General features: G+C 45.7%; 1 protein-coding gene and 1 long non-coding RNA gene across 12 annotated transcripts in view; one reads left to right on the forward strand and one right to left on the reverse strand.

The window, feature by feature from the left end:
• The window catches only part of CNIH3 (cornichon family AMPA receptor auxiliary protein 3), a 373524-nt gene that overhangs the window by 245342 nt on the left and 109069 nt on the right, over positions 1-19113 (forward strand). The gene's annotated exons all lie outside the window — the stretch shown is intronic.
• Positions 221-8309, reverse strand: LOC141410077 (uncharacterized). The gene is made up of 2 exons (XR_012433557.1): positions 7936-8309; positions 221-3047 (listed from the first exon to the last, which is right to left on the reverse strand). It is a non-coding gene; the product is annotated as an uncharacterized lncRNA (long non-coding RNA).

Here is a 19113-nt window from a genome sequence, read left to right on the forward strand (position 1 = left end):
TAATTCTTCTAGACTAGGAAAGGAATTCTAGATCCCCCAGCGATAGTCTTCTCCACTCTTGGGCTACCCCAAATGTTTGCATGGTTGCATGTCACGTGCATATAGTTGACATATGCCTGCTGAGATTGTGGTCTCTCCCTCCTGGGCAGTTTGCAAATTGAAATTTCATTCCTTCTGTAGCAGGACGAGCCGTGGACAAAACCCCGCAGACACCAAGCTAGTGAAGGAAGTAGCTTTTAATCAACTGGAAGCATCGGCAGACTAGTGTCTTAAAATCCGAGCTTGTCGAGTGCACAATATCTGTCCCTTTTAAGGGCTCACAACACTAAAGATTTTACATGAAAGGGCCGTGATTGATTGAGCAATCTAGGGGGTATGTGACAGGGGCTGCATGCACCAGTAATCAGAATGAAACAGAATGAGAAGTTTCACAATGTCCTTCCATACAATGTCTGGAATCTATGGACAACATCAATTGCGAGGTCATTGGTTGAATTTTAACTGTGAGGCTAAGGTCAGGCAGGCCCAGGCCTGGTTGTGGGTCTGGTTTTGGGTCTGGTGCCTGGTGCTGGGCTGCCTGCCTTTGGTTTCACTTCCTTGTTTCTTCTTAAAACTGGTACTGAGTATAAAACAATATAGAACAATATGGGGGGTCTCTTTCTCTCCTCTCTCATTTCCCCCCCCCTTGAGACTCTCACTCATTTTATTAGTGGGAGTTCTCACTTTCACTCTCACTACTTATATCTTCCTGTGCAATAGATTGATAGTGATTCATATAGTAGACTTGTGCTGAAGCATTCTGGTGAACTAAGGCAGCGATGAAGCTTTTAATCATTTGAAGAAGTACAGGTAGCAAACAAAGGAGTAGTAAGCAAGTTCCTATTACTATTATAACTCCTGTTATAAGAGTTTTAAATCCTCCTATTGCTGGGAACCAATTTCCAAACATGGCCCCAGGATCAAATCCGTGCCACACTTGCAGGGGTACATGTGCCAGTTTTGTTATATCTTTAACTATGTCTTCAACTAGTTCATCTAGTTCATGATCCCTTGATCATCTATGTGTAGACAGCAATTAGTAAGGTTAAATTTTCCACAAACTCCTCCTTCAGCTGCTAGCAAGTAGTCGAGAGCTAGTCTGTTTTGGTAGTCTGTTTGGCATTCCTCATCTGAGTCTCTTGCCAGGCAAGAACAGTCAATGCTTGACCGGTTTTGTTAGTAATAATTTCTAAAACAGCTTGCAACCATATGATTCGGTTGAGCATGTAGATGGGGGTCCAATATCCCCATGAGCCATCTTGTGCCCAAGTAGCAGACCCATAGTATTGTTAATTCTTTCAGGGGGTCATTCATCATCTTTCCAGTTACCTATGGCTATGCTTTGTTTTTCACGGGAAGCATAGACAGGGAGTCCTAGGAGTTCACCTGTTTTTATGGGCAGTAGGAAGAAAGATGGTTTAATAGTGCCAATTACACAGCTACCTGTCCACTGATCAGGTAGCTTAGCATAGGCTCTATGTCCACATATCCTGTATAGCCCAGTGGGGGCCATCCAGTCCCGGTGGAATTCTGGGTGGGCCCAAACAGTCTGCAATTTTGGAAATGTACTGAATGGATTTTTTTGCTGTGTAATTGGAACTCCACCATGTAACTGTTTTGGTGGTACCATTGTACAGTTTTTGTCCAAGACAACTAAGTCATCCTACAGGATGAGTGAATTCTTTTCCTCCTCTAGCTATGCAATATTGTCCGATAATTGAGGCTTTTGGAACCCAGAAATTGTCAGGGTGGTTCTTTTGGGCCAGGAATTCATCAGGAACTGGGTCTGTAGGAACTAATTCTCGGGCTTCCATGGCCGTTGATCTCCTGTTACAGTTCCTCCACAAACATAACATGAAGTGACTTTTAGAGACTGGGCTACATGCTCGGCTAATTGCAAAAACAAATTTCTAGTTTTTCCTGGAATTTCAGGTACTGGCACATTTAGTTCATCATAGAAAGTCTGAAATACTGGCTCTGGAGAGTGTTTTCAAATCTCTCCTTTTATTAAAATGTTTACCTTAGGGTCTAGTCCTTTTCCATCAATGCCTAGAGATACATATTCTCCTTTTTTCCATTTTGCGTCTGAGGGGTTTGTGATTACTAATTCTAAAGGGTTGCAGCTTCCACTTGTACAGTAGGGGCTTCCTTTCCCTTTTTGGAACCAAACAGGATATTTTTCATCCTTTTTCCAAGTAATGACGCAAGACCAGTACCCACATTCTTTTCCACACAATCCTAATTCCTGACAGATGTACTTATTTTTGGTCATGCAGCTTTTATCCCAATTAAAAGAGCCACATCCTGCTCCTAACTTATTGCTGTTAATGACAGCACAAGCATCAAATTTTAAGAGTATGCATTTGGGCACCCCTTTTTCTTCTGTTCTGGCTAATACTTTACTTGTATCATTTATAAGTCCCCACCAGTCTTCAGTCCTTAATCTTATTTCAAAAACTGGAAATGGGAGGTTCAGAGGGGTCATAGCACACATTGGGCTGGTCACTTCCTGGATTATAGACTTTGTAATGAGTGTTATTATACAGACATGTTCCTTTTGGAATTCCTAGGCACTCATAATAACTATAGAACAAAAAGATTGTCTTAACTTGTTGTCCTACCTCAGTGACCTGATGTGTGCACTGAAAGCAGTCCCCTGCGTGGGAAGAAGCAGTGGAAGCTTTTACCACACAAGTCCATGTTATAAGGAAAATAAGTCCCATAACGATTTTCCTCATGCTTTGGCCGTGTGTAGACCAGTCAGCTTCCGGGTGTGACTGGAGCAGGGCTTGTCGTCCCCCTCAGGGTTACTTTGCAGGGATTGTCTAGGCTTGGTTTGGCCTCCCAGGTTCCAGTGGCTGCGGGCTTTATGCGGCTGTGGTGAATCCAGGCCGGAATTCTTTCTCTCTTCACAGCCGTGGGAGGGGTCAAGATAACAGTCTGGAGTCCCTTCCACCATGGCCATAATAAGGGAGCTACGTTCCAGTCCTTGATCCACACATGGTCACCTGGAGAAAAAGGGTAAACTGGGGAGAATAAGCTGACTGGGCACCTCTCATTTACCTAAGTTAAGATTGTCTGGGTAATTTTTCCCCAAGGCCTGTAACTGTTGCTGCAATTCAGTTTCACCCAACTCTTGGGGAGTACCCGGAAGTCCTCACAGTATAGGAGGAGGCCTATAATATAATATTTCATAAGGGGAGTATCCTGTTTTCTTAGAGGGGGTGCACCTAATTTTGAACAATACCATAGGAAGGACACGTATCCATTTTAATCCTGTCTCTTGACATACTTTCCCTAAACTGTTTTTGACAGTCTGATTCACTCACTCCACCTTTCCAGAACTCTGAGGTCAGTAGGCGGCATGTAGCTTCCAAGTAATTCCCAATACCTTTGCCGTCCTCTGTACTAAGTCAGCCACAAATGCCGGCCCATTATCTGAGCCAATCCATAGAGGCAGTCCAAACCTAGGGATGAGATCTTGAAGAAGCACATGGGTTACTTCATAAGCTTTTTCAGTTTGTGTTGGATAAGCCTGTACCCACCTAGAGTAAATACACACTAGAACCAGTAAATACTTGTTACCTCCGCATTTGAGCACCTCTGTGAAGTCCACTCGAAGATCTTCAAAGGGAGCTGCTCCACAGGCTTATATGCCGGGAGGAACAGAGGGGCCTTGCTTTGCATTGTGCTGTCGACAGGTAATGCATCGCTGCACTACTGTTTTAGCAAGAGCTTCACTAAGTTCTAGGGCCCGAGTTAAGGCAGTGAGCTTTGCTTTCTGGGCTGAAGTGCTCTGAGGCAATGGTCTGGCTTCAGTAACATCATCCAAGGTTACCACCGCATGTCCTGTGCATCTTTCTCCTCGTGGATTGATGAAGCTGCTCCTGTCCACATATAACTCCCAGTCCACTGATGCCCATGGCTGGTCTCAAAGATTGGGTCTGCTAGAATAGACTGAGTCCACACAGTTATGTTTGACAGGGTTGTCTGATACTGGGAGTAAGGTGGCAGGATTCAGAGTGTTACAGACTTCAATGATTATGCAGGGGTTTTCACATAACAAGCTTTGGTACTAGGTTAATCTAGCATTTGTTAGCCAATGGTGTCCTTTGGTATTCATTAAAGTTACCACCTCATGGGGGGCCTTTATGCTTAAGTTTTGCCCAAGGGTTAGCTTGTCTGCTTCTTGCGCTAACAGGGCTGTAGCTGCCAGGGCTCTTAGACATGGAGGCCAGCCTTTTGAAACTCCATCTAGCTGTTTTGAGAGGTAGGCCACTGGTCTTGGCCAGGGCCCCACAGTTTGGGTTAAAACTCCAACTGCCATTTTTTCTTTTCTTTTTTTTTTTTTTTTGAGACAGAGTCTCGCTCTGTCACCCAGCCTAGAGTGCAGTGGTGCCATCTTGGCTCACTGCCAGTTTCACCTCCCGGGTTCACACCATTCTCCTGCCTCAGCCTCCCAAGTAGCTGGGACCACAGGTGCCCGCCACCACGCCCAGCTAATTTTTTTTTTTTTATTTTTTAGTAGAGACGGGGTTCACTGTGTTAGCCAGGATGGTCTCGATCTCCTGACCTCGTGATCCGCCCACCTTGGCCTCCCAAAGTGCTGGGATTACAGGCATGAGCCACTGCATGCGGCCCATTTTTTCTCTTTCTGACACATAGAGTGTAAAGGGCTTTGTCAAATCTGGTAGTCGAAAGGCTGGGGCTGACATAAGTTTTTCCTTTAACTTGCAAAGGCTTGCTGTTGCAGAGGTCCCCATTCAAAAGGCTCCCAGTCACCCGCCTTTGTAACCCCTACAATGGTTTGGCTAGCACCGCAAAGTTTGGAATCCATAATCTGCAGAACCCCACAGCTCCTAGAAATTCCCTTACTTGCCTTCTGGTTTTAGGTTCTGGTAAGCTGCAGATGACCTGCTTTCTTTCTGACCCCAGGCTGCGCTCCCCTTTCTGAATAGTGAATCCCAGGTAGCGTACCTGCTGTCTGCAGATCTGAGCTTTCTTCTTGGACACCTTATATCCACAGTCCTCCAGGTGTCGAAGCAGGGCATCCGTCCCTTTTGCACACCTGTCTGTTGTGGAATGTCCTGGCAGAAGATCGTCCACGTACTGGAGCAAGATGCAGCCTAGGTCTTTAGCAGGAAACTTCTGGAGGTCTCGAGCCAATGCCTCCCCGAAGATGGTGGGGGAATTTTTAAACCCTTGGGGAAGCCAAGTCCAAGTGTACTGAGTAGTGACACCTGACCCAAGATCTTCCCACTGAAAGGCAAACAGCTTTTGGCTCTAAGGAGCTAGTCTGATGGTAAAGAAGGCATGCTTCAAGTCCAGACAAGTGAACCAGCTGTCCTCAGCCGGCAGCAATCCTAACAGTGTGTAAGGCTTAGGAACTGTTGGGTGCAGAGTCACTGTAGCTTGGTTAGCCAAGCAGAAGTCCTCTATGGGTCAATAGTCCCTGGTCCCTGGCTTGCAGACAGGTAGGAGGGGGTGTTCCATGGAGACTGGCAAGGAACTTTAATTACAAAAGCTTTCAAGCATTTAAGATGAACTTGTATTCCTTCAAGAACTTCTCTAGGAACAAGATACTGCTTTTGTCTAATTGGCTGGGCCCTAGGCTTAACTTCTGTGAGTACGGGGGCTTGATTGATGGCCAGCCCTGGAGGATTGTCCTTTGCCCATACTCGGGGCCATTGCTCAACTAGAACCGGTTTTATCTCCTGACCTGGCTTGGTTAGAAAAAGTCTCCATTCTTCTTCTCGGGGGACTGTAAAGGCCATGATAACTCCTGTTCTCGGTAACTTCAGCTTTAAAGATCCCTGTTTTGTAAAGGAAATGGTGGCTCTCAGCTTACTAAGCAAGGGGCAGTCAGGCCTATACAGAAATTGATGAGTCACTTTATGTCCTCCCACCAAGCAGGTCCACGGTAGGCAGAAAACCTGCTTGGTGGAGACTCCCGTTGCTCCGATTATATCAATGTTTTTCTTAGATAAGGGGGACACTGGGGTACCTTGCCCCCTATTGTCATCCTGACCATGGGCTCCTTGGGGGCATTTGAGCCCAGTCCCCTTCAGTCTAGTAGCTCTTCGGCCAGACTGAACAAAGTCCCTTTGTCTTTATCTGTGGTCTTTTGCTCCGCATCACCTTGCTTCTCCTTTAGTTGGGGATACTTACCTTTCCAATGTTCTATTTCTTTATAGTAGGCACATTGGTTATGCTGCAGACATGAGCGATTGGACTGGGCATTCCTCCCGGAACCCCCCTTTCCCTGCGCTTTGCGGGGATCCCTCTAATTGCTGCAGCCAGAAAATCAGCATTCTGCCTGGCCTGGCGTTCACCTTCCTTATGGCTTTCTCGGTGGCTTGTTGCATCTCTATTTACAAATACTCTATTAGCTATCTCCAGTAACTGCAAGGTATTCATCCCTGCAAAACCAGCCTGTTTTTGCAATTTCCTCTGGATATCTTCTGCACTTTGACTAACTAAGGCCATGTTAATCATACGCTGATTTTCAGGACTATCTGGATCGAAAGGAGTGTACATACGATAGGCCTCACACAGTCTTTCATAGAATTGGGCTGGGCTTTCCTCCTTTCCTTGGATAACTTCAGAAACTTTATTTACACTTGTGGCCTTTTGAGCCCCTTTTTTCACCCCTTCAATTAATGCCTTCTGGTATCGTCTTAACCTCTCCATATTGGGTCCTTCATTCACATCCCATTGAGGGTCTGCTCCTGGCAGCTGAATTCTTATGTATTCCTGGGGATTTTGGTATTTGGCTGGGATGTGCTCCTCTAGCCATTTAGTTGCTGCCTGTAGCACCCTTCACCTTTCATCTGTGTTAAAGAGGTACATGAGTAACTGGTGGCAATCAGCCCAAGTAGGACTATGAGTCTGTATAATAGTTTGGAGCAAGTCAATTAGAGCTTGAGGCTTTTCAGTGTAAGATGGGGTATTATTTTTTCAATTGAGGAGCTCAGCAGAGGTGAAAGGGTGATATATGAAGGCATGCCTTTCCACCATGTGTCCATCCTCATCTACCCTAGTATGTCACTGCACTCTCAGGGGCATTTGGATTCCAGTCTTGGGCTGTAAATGGGCTGCCAAGGGAGGAGTTTCTCCTGCAGGTTCGCTTCCTTCCTTTCTACTCTGGGTGGTCTTGGGGCTGTGGGCTCAGAAGTAGGGGGCCTCTCCGCTTGGTAAAGAGCGGCACTGTTGGTGCCATCTCCTGCCATGAGTCTTTGGGCTCCGGGTCAGACAGAACTTTAAGGGCTGGCTTCCCTTGGCAGGTAGAGTGAGAACCTTCCTTAACTAACTGTCCCTTTGCTACTAGTACTGCTACTGCCTGTCCCCTTAACCACTGTGGGGGATCTAAAACTAGCTGTAACCAGAAATCTATATATGGGAACTGATCTGGGTGTCCTGGCTTGCCAGTTACTTTGTGCCATACCTTTGAAACAAGAGACCTGTCCAGGCTTCCTTCGGATGGCCAACCTACCTCTAATTCTGGCCAATCTATTTCACACAAAGTTCTCAGTTTTCCTGGAGTCATAGTGACTCCATAGTCTCCTTTGAATCCTTTCTTGAAATGCTTTAACATAGTTCCCAATGGGGTGGGCTTACTTTGTGCCTGGCCCATGTTTTCTCGAGACAAAATATCATGCTCACACCACACACTCACCACAAAACAAAGAATGGGTAAAGAGGGCACACACACACCTTTGTCATTTATATCAAACCAAAATCAGAGTACCAAGAAATTCAAGCCAAGTCAAAACCAAAGTATCAAGCAATTCAAGTCAAGTCAAAACCAGAACAAAAGTACTGATACAGGCGTGCTGTGGGTGATCAGGCCATGCTTCCACTCAAATGGAGTGGGCAAGTTTCAAAGATTAGTCTTACCAAGTTTCAGATGTCTGGACTCCAAGTGCCAGTTCCTTCCTGGTGTTCAGCCACTGCGTTGATCCTCCCCGGGGGCCTGCCATGCACTGCTCTGGTGAGGCGTTCCACTGGGGCAGTTGCCTACCTGGGAGCACTCTTTGGATTGCGTCACTCAGGCGGGCCGGAGTTCCCTGCAGGGATGCTCCACAGGGCAGGCTTAAGCTGCCTAAGGGGCTGCCTTGGCCATCCATCAGTCACCTCGATTCCCTGTCAGGGAACCAAGAAATGTAGCAGGACAAGCTGTGGACAAAACCCCATAGACACTGAGATAGTGAAGGAAGTAGCTTTTAATCAGCTGGAAGCATCGGCGGACTAGCATCTTAAAATCCGAGCTTGTTGCGTGCACAATGTCTGTCCCTTTTAAGGGCTCACAACACTAAAGATTTTACATGAAAGGGCCGTGATTGATTGAGCAATCTAGGGAGTATGTGACAAGGGCTGCGTGCACCGGTAATCAGAGTGAAACAGAACAGAACGAGAAGTTTCACAATGTCGTTCCATACAATGTCTGGAATCTATGGATAACATCGATTGCTAGGTCATGGGTTGAATATTAACTATCAGGCTAACGTCAGGCAGGCCCAGACCTGGTTTTGGGTCTGGTGCCTGGCGCCAGGTTGCCTGCCTTTGGTTTCACTTCCTTGTTTCTTCTTAAAGCAGGTACTGAATATAAAACAATATAGAACAATATGGGGGGTTTCTTTCTCTCTTCTGTCACTTCTACTTGAGGTTGCCCTTTCCTGACCCCTCTCTTCTGTCACATGGAGTTCTTAGTCCACTTCTGTCATCCCATCCAGGGGCTATGCCTTGTCTTCTGTCTGCAGCTCCCAGCACAGTGCCTCGTACACAGTAAGTGCTCATTAAATATTCAGTGAATGAAGTAACTCTGACTCTTGAGTTGACCTGGCACAGTCCCAGATACTGGCATCTGACGACAGGAGAGGACTAATTAGAATCCTTGAATTTCATAAGGAAAATATAAAATAATGTAAGAGTTTATCTTTGTGTCTTAGGGGCAAGGAAGAACTTCTTAAATAAAACTTGAGAAAGTATACAACATGAGGCAAAAATGAGTGAAACTGATTTTCATTCAGTGAAGGACACCATAGCCACAGTTAATTAATCAACAGGTGACTGATGAGAGAAGGTGTTTAAAGTGTCTAAAATTGAAAGAGGAGTCACATCTACAACATACCAGCAACCAGTACAAATCAAAAAGAGAAGAAGGCAGCAATCTTGTTGAAAAATGGTCAGAGCATCTAAGCAGACAGTGAACAGAAAGGAAACCCCAAAGGCTAACACTTTATATAAAGAGTTCCTCCAACTCATCTCTGGAGAGATGCAAATTAAAACGAGAGAGACTGCACTTTACCTATTAGACTGCAAACTCTAGAAAGCTGGGTTCAGCCAGGTGTCTGAGGGGATGTGGGACAGAGAATCTGTAGCTCTGCTGGGGGAATGTAACCACTTTGAAGGACAGTCAAGGAGGGCAGTCAGTCCAATTAAAAAAGAAACAAAAAACCCATGGCCCTACCGTTCCACTCCTAGGTATAAATCCCAAAGAAATTGGCATACCAGTCCCTAAGGTGACATGCATTAGGGTTTTGTGACATTATTTGAGGTTACATGGTCAAGTCTGTGTTTCTCACTGGTAGCGTGGATAGACAAAGTATAGTGGCCGCTCCCATGGAGCCCTGGAGCTACATTCCTGAGGGCAAAAGGTAAGAAAGAATGGGATACAAGTTAGGTAAATTTAAAATCTATGCATACATACAGAATACACATTTTGTAAGAACACAAGGAACAGAAAGATACACATGAAACATAAACCAGTAATTGCCAAGAATGGAGCAAAAGGGCTAATGGGATAAAAGGAAATGAATGAAGGAATAAATGATCAATTATAAATGTAAGAGAGGGCCTTGCTCAGATCAATGATGATATCTCAAACTACAAGCAACCGGTCACCTACAACTTTTAAAAACTTAAGTTCTGACCTAGAGCTGGCATTACTGCATTCCTTTATACATATTCTGTCTTCAGTTTGATTAAAATAATCCATATTCAGGTGAGCAATTGATGCCTTGCTCAATAGGCTACCATGCCCAAAAGCCATTGCGTTTTCAGAGTCAACACAAAATGAATGGCAACTGGTAGAGGCCAGCTCTTGTCTGCCTTGCTTTTTGTTGTATCTCCAGCTCCTACCACAGTGCCTGGCAAATGGTAGATGCTTAGTAAGTATTTTTAGGAATGAGTAATGATGGATCTTCCTGGAAGATACTTTGGGGAACCTTTCTGATGCACATCCACACTCACTCTTGGGTGCGTGCTCCCCCAGAGCTGGGCTAGGCTGGTCATGGACCCTTGAGGCCTAGGTGTTGGAGAAGCACCCAAGGAGTAGAGGACACTGGACCAGAAGAAGGAGGGAGGCTGAAAACAAGGATCCCAAAAGGGTGTGTGGAAGGTCACCAAACATTCGAGCCAGAAATTGCTCCTGCATTCTTTTGTTTGAGAACCAAGGATGCCGGAGGACACACAAGTTTGGTGAGAGGAGGGGGAACCTGGGGCTGGGGGCGGCTACCTCGGGTAGGCTCTGTGGCCCCAGTGTGCTTCATGTGCAGGGCCAGATGTAGTGCTGGTGGGCTGGCTGAGTTAGGGGGCTAGTGGAGTGGGGCGATTCTGGCCTGACTGCCCCAGGGAAGGTCCCAGCACACTGCAGGCTGCCCCCACTTCTTCCCAACCCCTCTCTTACTGCTTGAGCTATTCAGAGTGGCTGCCCGGCTTATGCCTATGACAAGTCAGCAGAAAAGGGCCTTCTCATTCCCTTCTCCTCTCTGGATTTCACCCTGACCCAGATGGCTGCTGGCTGGAGTTGAGGACGGCTGTGCTGTCAGCTGAAGCAAGTCAGCTGGGGCTAGGTCTGCCTGGTATCCTGCTCACTTGGCTTTAGTCCTAGAATTGCACAGCTCTGGGGTGTCTTTGTTTCCTGTTAACTAGACGGGGACCAGGGAAGCTATGTCAGAACCTGCTGTGTCTGCAGATTCTGGCACACCAATGGCAAATAAGCCAATGTGTCCTGTGTTTCCCAATCTGTACTCATCATTCAGGTCTAGGGACTCTTCCAGGGGCAGCCGATGCCTTCCTCCTCAGCTCACCTGCTGGTCTCCAGCTTCTGTCCTGGCAACCCCGAGCTCAGGTTTCCACCTGTAACAGGATGGAACATGCTGGCTTTATCACCCACCTGAGTCCTCAGAGGGATTGTGCCATGGCTCTTACCTACACCCTCTACCCCAGCTGTCCCCTGCAGTGACTGGATTCTCCTGATTCAGAGGGTGTGTTGCTAATGATCATACTCAAGGCCAGAAAGGGGAAGAGAGCCCTGAGACCAGAGGGTGGGGCCTGAACATCTGCATGGTAATAATTATGGAAATAAAATGATAATATTAATGTTTTAACTTTACATGCTGAGCATTGTGCCCACTGCTTCTTGTACATTATTTCCTTTAATCCTCAAAGTATCAATATGAAGTAGGAACCACTACTGTCTCCTCTTTGTACTTGAGGACACCGGGGCTTGGAGGGGTTAAACACTTTGCCCATCATCACACAAACAAATGAGGTAGAATTTGGATTTGAACCGACTCTCTTGGTATGCGTAACAATGACACTGTTGTGCCTTTTACACAATGGCATTCCCCCTCACTGTCCCACCCCAGCATCCAACAGCCTTTATTTCTGTCTATCCTGGTGCTGTAGTCTGTATCACCCCATTTTGAACTGATAGCAGCCAGTTGAGGTAGAGATTATTCTCATCTTATGGATATGGAAGCCATGGCCTGGAGGAGTGAAGTGACAAGCTCCAGGTCACAGAGCTGGGAACTGGCAGGGTCAGGATGCAAGTGAGACCTCCTTCAGATCAGGACTCTTCACTCTAAAGGAGGTAGCACCTGTTAAGGAGAGAGAGATGTGGAGTCAGGGGCAGTCCATTTTTGTGATGGTGTGAGGAAGGGATGTAGCTATGCAAGGACTTAGAAGATGGTGGCACAGGAAGATCTGGACACTCGGGGCTGCTGCCCAGGCATGGAGGGCATGGTGGCAGAAGGGCTGGGTCTCATTTTCCTGACCAGTGGCTTTCCTCCTACAGAGTAAGGGGCTCTTTATCCTTAAGGCTCAGCTTTGGAATTGGCCCAACCCCATCCTTTTGTGGAGCCTGTTATGGGTAGCCCACAGCACAGACAGTCCCCACTCATGATGAGGGTGGACACTGCTCTTGAGACAATGATAAGCTACCTTGTGCAGGCTCTGAGGGTGAGAGTGCCAGGACAGGTCCCCTTCTTCTCTGGTCCTGAGGCTCCTCATCCTTAAGTGGAGGAGGCTGGGTCACACACTTTTCCCTACTTATTGTAAGGCAGCTTCCTTCCTAAGATGAGTGTGTGCCAAGATGCTGGATGCCATGACGCATGATGATTTCTCACACATGAAAAGGACCCATTGGTCATCACTCTGCCATCTTCCAACCAAGCCCTACTGGCCAGGGCCCAGCACACTGCCTAGAGCCTGTGACAGTCCCTAGTATTGGGGGCTTGTGGTGGTTAACATTGTGTGTCAGTATGACTTGGCTATGATGTCTATATATGTGGCCAAACATTATTCTGGATGTTTCTGTGAGGGTGTTTTTGGATAAGATTAATATTTAAATTGGTAAAGCAGATTGCCCTCCCTAACGTAGGTGGGCCTCATCCAATCAGCTGAAGGTCCAGATAAAATGAAAGACTGACTTCATCCGAGCAAGAAGGAATTCTGTCAGCAGACGGCCTTTGGACTTGAACCGCAGCACTGGCTCCTTCCTAGGTCTCCAGTCTGCTGGCTGACTCTGCAGAATTGGGACTTCTCAGCCTCCATCATTGCATAAGCCAATTCCTTAAAACAGATCTTTTTCTGTACATATATCTACATACATCTTGTTGATTCTGTCTCTCTAGGGAACCCTGACCAATTCAGTGGTGAAATGGGGTAGAGTTAGGGCAAGCCTCTGACCCTCTCCAACCAGAGCCTCTGTGCTGGTTGGAAGTTTAACTTCCTCTCAGACTCTTGGTCATATGGGGATAAGCAGACCATTCATTTGATTGGGAGCCCTTAAAAGGCAGGACTCTAGTGCTAAACCTGCTGTGTCCTGCCCTGCATGGCACCCCATGTGAATGGAAGCATTAGTAAAGGTTCCTCACTCCCCCTTACAGAAGAGGGTGAGACTGCATGGCCCAATGGAGGAAGCACACGGAAGAGAAATGGGGAAGGTGAGGACTGGCCCCAGCTCTGCCCTCTTTAACCAGGTAGCCCTGGACATTCCTAAGGACCTCTCATTCTTCTTGATTCTTCATTCGCAAAGTGGATGTCATATCATTTGGGATATTATATACAAGAACATAAAATCAAGCAAAACATGTGAAAACACTTTGGAAAGCTTCAACTACCCCATGACATCTGGCATTGCACTTTTTAGAAAAGGGAGTGGGCAGTGGGTTGAGAGACCCTGAATCTTTTTCTAGACCACTTGGTGATGGGAGCTGAGCAAGGACTTGAACAGGTGGGTGGTACCCATGTAGAGTCCCCAAGAGGCCTTTGAGTTTGGAGCCAGTGCTGCTTGCGTCTTGGGGGCTCAGAGATGACTAAGCAAACACTTGCCTGTAGCAGTTTAGAATCAGTGCACAGAGAGACTTTAGGACTCAAGGCTGTACTAGTTTCAGGCATAAAACTAGGACTAGATATAAGATGTATGTTGTAACCAATAAAATCACTCTCATCTCTCATTTTTTTCCTCTCCAATGGAGCTCTTTGTGCTTTAACAGGACCCTTAGAAAGGGCCCCTAAAACTTGGGCTGTGGTTTGAAGACACTGTTCTTTTGGGGACAAGATAAAGGAAGTAAAAAGCAGAATTCACTCTAAATTAGAATTGTATTCTGAGCGTGGGTTTGGGGGACTTACAGGAAGGTTTGGGGTGAGTATAAAAGCCTGCTTCCCTGGGGAGGTGTATATTTTGGGTCAGAAATGCTCCTGTTTGCATCTTTCATGCTGACATTCTCAGGTAGCACCAAAAGCCATTCCTTCCAGATCTTTTTTTTTTTTTTTAATTATACTTTAAGTTCTAGGGTACATGTGCACAACGTGCAGGTTTGTTACATATGTATACATATGTGCCATGTTGGTGTGCTGCACCCATCAACTCGTCAGCACCCATCAACTCGTCATTTACATCAGTTATAACTCCCAATGCCATCCCTCCCCTCTCCCCCCTCCCCATAATAGGCCCCGGTGTGTGATGTTCCCCTTCCCATGTCCAAGTGACCTCATTGTTCAATTCCCACCTATGAATGAGAACATGCGGTGTTTGGTTTTCTGTTCTTGCGAAAGTTTGCTGAGAATGATGGTTTCCAAGGAGGAGCTGGTACCATTCCTTCCTTCCAGATCTTAGATGACAGCAGAAATAGTTTCAGGTATTTTGCAAATGGAGTGTATTTGTTTCCTAGGGCAGCCTTAACAAATTACCACCCAGGGGGTGGCTTAAAACAATAGGAATTTATTTTCTCAAAGTTCTGAAGGCTAGAAGTCGGAAGACAGATGGGCCATGTTCCCTCCAAAGGCTCTAAGGAAGAATCCTTACTCACCTCTTCCCAGCTAATGGTGGCTCCTGATAGCCCTTGATGTTCCTCGGCTGATAGCTGTGTCCCTCCAATTGCAGCCTCTGTTTTCACATGGCCTTCACTGTGTGACTTTTTTTTTAACTCATAAAGATGATGTCATCTTTTCTAATTACACCTGCAAAGACCCTATTTCTAAATAAGGTCACCTTCTGAGGTTTCAGGTGCATGTGAATTTTGGGGGTCACTATTCAACACACAACATGGAGAAATCAAGAGAGAAAGGTCTGTTCAAAGTGTCCCTAATGCAAATAGGAGTATGAGCACAGAACTGGGTGAGGGAGCTGTCCCTATTCACAGTTGGGCCTGTAGTCAGAGTTTCTGGAAGGTTTGGGGCATGTGCCCATTCATTAGAAAACTGTGCAGCTTTTCCCAGTGCCCAGATGCTCTCTGAGATGGGTTAACCCAAATCTGTCCTCCGAGTCCCTGGGTATGACTTGCTAGGATTCATGATCTCTTTAAATATTGCCCCTGAACATTGAGTTTTCATTTGGGTGAATTTGCTACTGCTCAGAACGGACTTGAAAACTGCCAGGCCAATACCTGTTCCTCAGTCTGCCCAACTGACACTGGTTTCACACTGATCAACCTGTATCAGCAGTGGCCTCCTCGGTTACGTCCATGCAACTCCTTTTGTTAGAATGAGAGACCACAAGCAGCAAACACAGTCATGCAAGTCACATAAGGGCCACATCACCAATAGAGTAGATGGGCTAAATGGCTTCATGCCACACCATGTGTTTTGGGGAGTTGCAGTTGGATGAATCCCACACAGGTGGGATCCTGACCAGCCCTGAGCCTCGACCTCCCCTCCCCCTGCTGTCTGTCTGACTTTCTGGCTTCCCCTGTGCAGGCCTTTCCGTGCCTCACACCTGCCAAGCTTATTTCCTGCTTCTGGCATCTGCAGCATAATTTCCGTCTCTGGAAATTTCTTCCCAGACCTTTCCATATTTGGCTCCTGGTCATTCAGACCTCTCAGCTTAAAAGATACCTCGTCAGAGAGCCTTCCTTGATCACTTCCCTCTCTACTGCCAGTTCTGTTTCTTCCTATCGGCTGTTTTATTTTCTTCACACAGTCTGTCATTTTCTGATGCTTTTCTTACCTCTTTGTTAATTATCTCTTCTGCCCTTACCCTTGATTTTAACTTCTGTGATGACAGGGACCTTCTTTTCTTTCTCAGTCCTGTACTAGAGAGGCAGAGATGGTGCCAGGTACATCGTGGGTATCTAGTCAATATTTTTTTGGGCCTCTTCAGCAACCCAACACTTTGTTTTCACCCGTTCAAGTCAGAGAGGGGCAGCACAGTGTGCTGGATGGAACACTAACCAGTCAAAGACTCCGAGACCTGGGTCCAGTGTGGGTTGTCCCTCACTCATCACGCAAGGTAAAGTACATCTTTCAAACACTGTGACTGGGTCTCGGTCTCCTGAACTGTATGCTAGGGGGAGATTCCTATCCAGTTCACAGAGTTCTTATGCAGATCAAGTTATGTCAATAAGATAGTGCAGTACACATGCAAGGTAGCGAGGTCTCAACCATTTAAGAGCTTTCAGAAATAAGAGGAGCAAATGCAGGGAAGAGAAAGTCCCAGAGAAAACCAGCCTGTCCTAATGCTAAGCTCTGATGGGGCAGTCCTGGGGACTCATTAGCTAATACATGTTGACATTTCAATCGTTTCTTCATCTTCCAGGAAGGTTTTTTTTTTCAGGCCATAGTACAGCATGGTTATTTTTAGCAAAATAATGATTTCAGACAAGTGAGATAACTTTTAATCTCCTGATTATAAATTCTGTGGACCCAAAGAAGGAAGCATGAGATGCTTTATGGAGTGTTTCTATAGTTTCCCACCTCTTGAGGTGGGTCCACCCTGCTTTCCTGCTGGTGTTCAGGCTGCATGGAATCCCGGTGGTCTAGACTTAGGGCAGGCCCAAGCAGGACTGACCTTGCTGTGGTTCTTGGTGAGGCTCTGCACAGTGAGATTCCATGGATCATTGCTTCATGGTCCTGTGGTTGGGGGAACAGGGAGAGGCAATAGGGTGGAAGGTTGGGGCAGCGCCTTTTGGGCTGAACTTGCCTATGCCTAGTGGTGGTAGGATAGGGTTCAGTGTTCATAGGAACAGCTTCACTTCTAGCGTGTTCTCTGTTTGTAGCTGCCTTCCTTTCTGGATTTCTTGGTGGTTTCCTCTGGCTCTGCCTCTCCTGAAGCCTCCGTCCAAGCTAGTACTTCACTAAGTTCTGATGTCTGCCCATGTATATTGCATTATCTTACTGATATAACTAGATCCTTCTCTTTCCCTCTGGTGCTGCATCTCCTGCAAGACCTCCAATTTTCTACCCCAGAGCCTCACCCTTGCCCCACTTTTTCAGGCAGGGCCTGGCCCCAGGCAGCGTAGAGGCAGTCTGGCTTTCAAGGACCTCAGTTATGCGGCTTGGGGAAGAATGATAGCTCTTGCTTTGTTTCCACTGCTTTGCTGCCAACTTTTCTTACATTTTCTGTGATCACTTAAACCTCCATCTCAAAAGACTGATGAGAAAAAAAGCAGGGGAGATGCCTGATGAGGGAGGATGAAATACAAAAATAGGGGTGGCTCTGAATATAAATCTGCAGATTTGACAACTTTGATGAAATGGGCCAATTCCTTGAAATCACAAACTGTCTAAGCTCATGTCATAGGAAATAGATAACTGGAATAGTCCTAAATCTATTAAATAAATTGAATTTGTAGTTTAAGCCTTCCTACGGAGAAAACTCAAGTTTTAGAAAAAAATTTAAGTGAAAACCTCTGTGATCTTAGAAGTTCTTAGATCCAAAGAGTTCATAGGTTGAATACCAAAATATGATCCGTAAAAGAAAAACTGATAAATGGGATAAACTGTGTTAAAATAAAAAACTTTTGCTCTGAGAAGCATACTGTCAAAAATGAAATGACAAGTCACAGCATAGAAGACAATATTTGCAAATTACAAATTTGACAAGGGACTCCTATCCAAAATATATAAAGAATGCTCAAAGATCATCAATAACAAAACAACCAGCTATTTTTGTTTTAAAAGAGAAAATGATTTGGACACACATTTCATCAAAAAAGATGTACAGATGACAGCTAAGCCCATGAAAAATGCTCAGCATCATTAGTCACTGGAGGAATGCAAATTACAGCTGCAGCGATGCCTCGACACACCTACTGAAATGACTCAAAACCAAAACCGGGCCAAAAGAAACCCAAAAACTAAACTGACAGTACTGAGTTCTGGCTAGGGTGTGGAGTAATTGGAACACTCATGTTGCAACTCATGTTGCAACTCATGTGGGAATGCAAACTAGTGCAGCCACTTTGGAAAACAGTTTTGTCAGTTTCTTAGAAATTAAATTGACACTTACCACATGGACCAGCAATCCCCTTATTTGTCCAAGGAAATCGAAGACTTATGTTTAGATACAAGCCCTTGTGTAGATGTTTATAGAAGCTTTATTCATAATTGTCAAAATCTGGAAACAACCCTAAGGTCCTTTAACAGGTAGATAAATAAACCGTAGTTGATTTATACAATGAAATACTACTCGGCAGTAAAAAGGAATAAACCATTGATATAGGCGACGTGTGGCTTAAACTGTTAAAACGTATGTAAACATATGTATTTACATAGGCTTACAAAAGAAAGCAGACTCAGAAGCCTACATACTGCATGATTCCATTTTTGTGACTTTCTGGAGAAGGCAAAACTAGAGGGATGGAGAACAGATTAGTGGTTGCTGGGCGGGGGGACAGGGGTGAGACATGGCGGGGGGGAGTTGCAGGAGGGAATTTTGGGGGTGATAGAACTGTTCTGTGTCTTGATTTTGGAGGTGATCGCATAACTGCATTTGTCGAAATTCACAGAACTTTTCACCAAAAAGAATGAATTTTACTGCATTAAATGTAAAACTGATTTCTAAAACAGGGGTGAGATATGAAATGATCTTATCGTTGGATTAGCAGTTAAAGTTCACCTACAGTTCAGCAGTTAAACCTGTACTGTCAGTTGCTGGGCTGAAGGGTGCAATAGAGCCTTGTAGGACACACACAGAGGCTGGTCTGTGCATTCAGCTGAATTAAACTGTGCCGACCATTCATCTGCCCATCCTTACATCATTGTGCTTATCATACTTGCAGTCCATTGCTGATGCTAAGACTTAGCTCTAGACAGAAGTCTGCCACATGCAAAGGATGATACTACACTGTAGGGCCCGTAACTTCTATCCTCAGACAAGTCAGGAGGCTGAGACTGGGAATCTGTTTATGAATTAGTACTAAGTGGGGGGTAGCCTAACCCCTGCTTCCTCAGGGAAGCTTTGCTTTGGTTCCATGGGGACAGCTGTTAATTCTTCTGTCTGTCTGCTGACTCCTTGTTTACTTTTCTCGGTATTTGGAGACAGAATAATGTAATGGTAACCCTCAGGTT

This window comes from Macaca fascicularis, chromosome 1 (assembly GCF_037993035.2).
Source record: "Macaca fascicularis isolate 582-1 chromosome 1, T2T-MFA8v1.1".
Taxonomy (NCBI): domain Eukaryota; kingdom Metazoa; phylum Chordata; class Mammalia; order Primates; family Cercopithecidae; genus Macaca; species Macaca fascicularis.